The 7,069-nt window shown below is 39.1% G+C and overlaps 1 pseudogene; it reads left to right on the top strand.

Moving 5' to 3' along the window:
• Positions 1-4,630: 4,630 nt before the first annotated feature.
• LOC113325511 lies at positions 4,631-4,730 on the top strand (annotated as a pseudogene).
• Positions 4,731-7,069: the final 2,339 nt, after the last annotated feature.

The following is a 7,069-nucleotide window of genomic DNA, read 5'->3' on the forward strand; positions in this document are numbered from 1 at the left end:
GGAAAAACAGTACGGACCACAAAAGGACCGGTCCACCGAGAGCGCAACTTCCCGGGGAATAGATGCAAACGAGTGTCATACAGAAGAACTTTTTGACCTGGAGAAAATGACTTTCGTAAAATATTCCTATCATGCACAAGTTTCATTTTGTTCTTATACTCCTTAGCACTATCGTATGCATCTCTACGAATCTCGTCCAACTCATTGAGCTGGAGCTTTCTTTGAGCTCCTGCCTTGTCAAGTGAAAAGTTTAAGTTCTTAATAGCCCAATAGGCTCGATGCTCTAACTCAACAGGCAGGTGACATGCCTTGCCAAACACTAAACGATAAGGTGACATTCCAATGGGTGTCTTAAACGCAGTACGGTAAGCCCATAAGGCATCAGTAAGCCTCGACGACCAGTCTTTCCTATTTGGATTAACTGTTTTCTCTAGAATACGTTTAATTTCCCTATTGGAAACCTCTACCTGACCACCACTAGTCTGAGGGTGATATGGGGTTGCTACTTTATGGGTAATACCGTATTGTTTCATTAAAAGAGAAAACGGTCTATTACAAAAGTGTGAACCTCCATCACTAATTATAGCTCGCGGCGTACCAAAACGTGTAAGTATATTCTCTTTCAAAAACTGGACTACGACCCTGTGGTCATTCGTTTTACACGGAACCGCCTCAACCCACTTAGACACATAGTCTACAGCGACAAGTATGTAAAGATAACCAAACGAAATAGGAAATGGACCCATAAAATCAATGCCCCACACATCAAAGACCTCAATCACTAAAATAGGGTTCAAAGGCATCATATTTCTACGGGAAATGGTTCCTAACTTCTGGCAACGCTCACAAGAAACACAATGACTATGGGAATCTTTAAACAACGAAGGCCAGTAAAATCCACACTGCAAAATCTTAGCAGCAGTCTTCTTAGCACTAAAATGACCCCCACATGCATGTTCATGACAAAAGGAGATAATACTAGACTGGTCACTCTCAGATACACATCTCCTAATAATCTGGTCCGGACAATACTTAAACAGATAAGGATCGTCCCAAAAGAAATGCTTAACCTCGGCTAAAAACCTAGAACGATCTTGCTTACCCCAATGTTGAGGGGTTCGACCAGTAACAAGATAATTCACTATATTTGCATACCAAGGTGATTGGGAAACAGAGAACAATTGTTCATCAGGAAAGCTATCCCTTATAGGAAGGGAATCACTAGGGGAACTAACAACTAGCCTAGACAAGTGGTCTGCTACTACATTCTCTGCACCCTTTTTGTCTCTAATGTCTGGACAAAATTCTTGTAACAAAAGGATCCATCTAATCAATCTAGGTTTGGTATCCTTCTTAGACAAAAGGTATTTCAAAGCAGCATGATCAGTATAGATTACGATCTTAGAACCTAATAAATAGGATCTAAACTTATCCAAGGCAAACACGATGGCTAGCAATTCCTTCTCGGTAGTTGTATAGTTCATTTGGGCATCATTCAGAGTTTTGCTAGCATAGTAAATCACATGGAGTAATTTGTTTTCTCGCTGACCTAGCACAACGCCTATAGCATAATCTGAAGCATCACACATAATTTCAAAGGGTAGGTTCCAGTTAGGTGCCTGGACTATCGGGGCAGTAGTGAGTAAAGTTTTAAGCTTATCAAAAGCCTTAACAAGCATCATCAAAGACAAACTTAACATTTTGCAAGCAAATTGCAAAGAGGTCTAGAAATCAAGCTAAAATCCTTAATGAATCGACGGTAAAAACCTGCATGCCCTAGAATGACCTAATATCTTTTACGGTTTTTGGGACCTGTAGTCTTAATAAGGTCAACTTTGGCTTTGTCTACCTCTATACCCTTTGAAGAACGATGTGCCCTAAACAATTCCTGATTAACCATGAAATGGCATTTTTCCCAATTAAGCACTAAATTTTCCTTACACCTAGTCAACACTAATGTCAAATGATGCAAGCACTCATCGAAAGATGAACCAAACACTGAAAAATCATCCATAAAGACCTCTAAAACCGTTCTACCATATCAGAAAATATGCTCATCATACAACGCTGAAAAGTTGCAGGGGCATTACATACCCGAAAGGCATGCGTCTATACGCAAAGGTACCAAAGGGACAGGTAAAAGTGGTTTTCTCTTGGTCTTCTGGGGCAATAACGATCTGATTATAACCGGAGTAGCCATCTAAGAAGCAATAGTGACTATGTCCAGCTAATCGCTCTAGCATTTGGTCGATAAAAGGAAGGGGAAAGTGATCCTTCCTTGTGACCTTGTTCAATTTCCTATAGTCAATACACACACGCCATCCCGTGGTCACTCGGGTTGGGATTAATTCATTATTATCATTCTGGACTACAGTGATACCTGATTTCTTGGGGACAACCTGAACAGGGCTGACCCACTTACTGTCTGAAATTGGGTAAATAATACCCGCATCTAACAACTTAAGCACCTCTTTTCGAACTACCTCTTTCATGTTAGGGTTCAGTCGACGTTGCATCTCCCTAGAAGGTTTGGAGTCTTCCTCTAAATGAATCTGATGCATACACACAGTAGGACTTATACCCTTAATGCTATAGTCCACCCTAAAGCTTCCTTATTGTCTTGAAGTACATTTACTAGCCTACTTTCCTGATCACTATCCAAATCGGAAGCTACAATCACAGGTAAAGTCTCAGATGGGCCTAAAAACACATACTTTAGAGTATCGGGTAGTGGTTTAAGGTCCAACTTTGGGGGCTCTTCTAAAGAAGGAATTAGGGTAGTCTCAGAAACTGGTAACGGTTCGAACCTAGCTTTCCATCTATCAGTGTCTAACACAGGGGTAGAATCTAATAGAGCATTCACCTGTTCAATAGTGCGTCGTCAAAATCTAAACCAAAATGGGATAGACAACTTTCTAATGGGTCTTCACAAAATGTTTGGTAATGACTCCTGAACTAAGGCTTCTATCATGTTCACCTTCAACACATGTGTCATCTAGCTCATGAGGTTGCTTACTGACATTAAAAATGTTCATCTCCATAGTCATATTACCAAAAGATAAACTCATCACACCATTTCGACAGTTAATGATCGCATTAGACGTAGCTAAAAATGGGCGACCTAAAATCACAGGTATCTGGTTCTCTGGGTCAGGGACAGGTTGGGTATCTAGGACCACGAAATCCACTGGATAAATAAACTTGTCGACCTCAATAAGAACATCCTCGATAACACCTCGAGGGATTTTAACAGACCTATCAGCTAACTGCAGTGTCATCTGAGTAGGTTTCATTTCACCAAGTCCTAGCTGTAAGTATACATGGAATGGCAGTAAGTTCACACTGGCTCCTAAGTCAAGTAAATTTTTCTACCCGGAAGTTACCTATTGTGCAAGCAATGGTAGGAGAACCTGGGTCTTTGTACTTTGGAGTTGTGGTGTTCTGAATGATTGAACTTACGTGACTAGCTAAAAAGGCTTTCTTATGGACGCTAAGTTTTCGCTTTCGCGTACACATATCCTTAAGGAACTTGGCATAAGCAGGAATTTGCCTAATTGCATCTAATAAGGAAGGTTTATGGTAACTTGCTTAAAAACCTCCACTATGTCATTAAAGTTCGATTCCTTTTTGTTGGTTAATAGCTGAGGAAATGGGGCTCTAGGCATAAAATCAGACCTTTCAGGAACCGAATTCACATCATCAGAAACTTTATCAGTCTCTCAGCTACTGGTCCTGAGAGGTGAGATCTGAGGGGTGAACTACAGTATGTTCACTATCGGGCATGGTTACCTTATTGTCTACAACTCTACCACCTAAGGGTTCTAACACATTCAATTGATTCGATGGTTTTGCACCTAATTCATGAACTCCTCTAGGGTTGGGTTGTGTTTGACTAGGAAACTTACCTTTTTCTCTCAAAGAATCACTTATCAGACCAACCTGGGTTTTTAACTCGGAAATAGCCTGACTATTTTCTTGTCCTATCCTGTTACTAGCTTGTAGACTCTGTTCTACGGATAACTGAAATTTTGCAGTTTGCTGAGTTAACAAGGCGAGAGATTCCTCTAAACTTAGGATTTTCTTATCTGACTGATTCTGAAACTGAGCTAGTCCTGAAGGATTCTTAGTATAGCCAAAACCTGGGGGAGCATTAGAATTACTAAACTGACCTTGACTTTGGCCCTTAGACCACGAAAGGTTCGGATGGTTTCTCCAACCAGGATTATAGGTTTCTGAATATGGGTCAATCTTTTGACGGTTATCAAATCTAGTGTTATTATAAAGAGCATTGGCTTGCTCTTCAATATTCTGGCCTTCCCAAAAAGGCTCCACTCTACCACTAGTCTGGCCCACTTCTAAGGCTTCTAACCTTTTTGCTATAGCAGCAATTTTGGCATCTGATTCATAGCCTCCTTCTACCCTATTAACGTTTCCTCTACTTAAAAGAATTGTTTTCTGGGGTGCCCTACTATTTTCCCATTGCTGGGTTTTTTCGGCGATTTCATTAAAAAATTCCATCGCCGCATCAACAGTTTGGTTTTCAAATCCACCAGTGCATAGAGACTCAACCATGGTCGTTGTGGAATAATCTAAACCCTCATAAAGGATCTGAACTAGCCTAACCTTTTCTAAACCATGATGAGGACACTGGGATAATAAATCATTGAACCTTTCCAAATACCTATATAAAGATTCTCCCTCTTGTTGTGAAAATGTGCATATTTGCGTCCTAATAGACGATGTTTTGTGCCTAGGGAAAAACTTATTGAAAAAGGCAGATGTAAGTTGTTCATATGTCTCAATTGACTCGGAGTCCAAACTATATAGCCACGACTTGGCCTTATCTTTCAGGGAAAATGGGAATAACCTAAGTTTCAAAGCATCATCATCTAAGCCTCTAATTCTTAGAGTACTACAAATTTCCTCAAAATCCCTAACATGGTAATAAGGGTTTTCATTTTCTTTCCCTAAAAAGATTGGGAGCATCTGTAAGGTCCCAGGTTTCAGTTCATAGGGTGCCTCCGTTTCAGCTAACTTAATACACGAAGGACGAGTAGTCCTAGTTGGATTCAACAAAGCTTTCAAAGTTGCCATTTCTGGCGCTATCGGAAATGGATTCTCTCCTCAGTCAAAGGACGTTCAAAAACAGACTCTTCAAAAGTCGGACTTTCTAGATTAAGGTAATCGAGACGCTTCGAACTACTAGGTTTCTCTTTAACAAATCTACCTAGTGCGTCTCTTTTACGTTCAGGCATACAATAGAAGGGTAGCAAACAAATCAAGGCCGACTCAACCAAATCAAACCTATTGATTTCTAGCAAACAAAAAGCATGATGGCTCCACTTAGATTGTTTCTAGACCAGCTTCTAATCCTTCGAAGGGAATTCGTTACAATTTAAGCAAACCCCTCTGGAATCAATCCGAGTTAACGTAAGTTGAATAGAGGCGAGGGAAGCTCGGTGGAGCTTTGATACCCAAGGCCTCACCGGTATTACAAGGCGGCGCAGTCACGCATTCAACTTACAGAAACCGTCAAGAACTTCGAAGTATGCTTAAAAGAGTAACCAATATTTTTCGAATGACTTTCCTGTTAAGCTCGTTACCCTATCGGTCTCGTTCTAGTCAAAATTTTAGGCTTAGGTTCGCGTAGGTTACGTGTTCCTAAAGTGGGCAAGAAGAGAACGGTGATGAAATTCGAACCCTTATCTTGTATGGCCAGGCCTTGCCCTTTACTAGAAAAATAAATATCCGTATTCAGTCCTCAACATATATGCATACGAAGGAGTCCAGTAACTCGCTGACAGGGGATTCACGAGTGTTTAGAATCTTATCTCCCGTTCCAGACGGGGGATGAATCGGTTGTAGTCGACTCGGATCACTGACTCCGACGTCAAGTGTACGAACCCAAGGTGAAGAGACAATATCGTAATTGTCCTCCTTCTCTGCAAACAATTTATATTTAAAGTACCCTTCTGTAGGGTAATAAAAAAAAAAGTCCCAAAGTCCAAAAGTCCAAAAAGAAAAGAAAAATTACAAAAATAATAAATCCTAATACAGTTTTTTTTTAAAAAAAAGAAAATAAACAAACCCTAAACTAAAATTGTCTAAAATAAAATTGTCTTCTTTTATGTTCTTTTTGCTTTAATCTTTAGCTCCAAATCTTTATGAAATCACCAAACTCTTTGGCTCAATTTTCTTTATGATCCAGAACCTGTAGACACAAGATAAATACCCAAAATCATAAAAAAGAAAAAAAATAATAATAATAAAATAAAAATAAAAATAAAATAAATCTAAAGCCCTAAAAACAAGTCCGCGTCGGCGGCGCCAAAAATTGATGTGATTTGTAGATAGTGGTAAAAAGTGATTCGATTCTCAAACCTGTGAAGGATAACTTTAGACTTAAATTCAAAACTAAATAGAAAACTCACTAATAATTATAACAAACACTGAAAAAGTTGGTATCAATATTAAAAGAACAGTGAGGCTAAGATTCTACTATTTTCCAAGTTTAAGGTGATTTAATCCAATCTTTGTATTCATGCAATTTTCTCGTTCAATTTGATTCTTTGTATTGCAACAAGTAGATTTTCAAAAGCAATAATTGTAAATACCAAGTATGAAGCATCAAAAGTCTTAAACTAAGCATACTCCATCAAAATAGATCACAATTACTCAAATAAAAATCATATTCGACATTAGTTCAAGGAAAATAATCATAATAAAATTGCAATAAATAGATAAAAGAGAATATACCACTTCTTGTTGGAAAAATAGCTTCCTCTAGTGCCTCGGCAATGGGGTTTAGCTCCTCATATTAACCATGTTCTCAAAATATGTTTTTATAGCTCAAAAGTGTACAAGGAGGTGAAAAAGTGATAACACAGACGATTCGCAACAGTGGGAAGGTGTTGCAGAATCTCTGTTACAAAGAGGAAATAGTAGCTAAAGACCTAATGCAATTACTGTTGATAAACGATAGATGGGTCCTGTTGTTGAATAGCGACATTGTTCTGCGACAGATACTTGTGCGTCAATGTTCTTCGTGTTCTTCCTCTTCAGTAGTAGC

Source organism: Papaver somniferum, chromosome 11 (assembly GCF_003573695.1).
Source record: "Papaver somniferum cultivar HN1 chromosome 11, ASM357369v1, whole genome shotgun sequence".
Classification (NCBI taxonomy): Eukaryota; Viridiplantae; Streptophyta; class Magnoliopsida; order Ranunculales; family Papaveraceae; genus Papaver; species Papaver somniferum.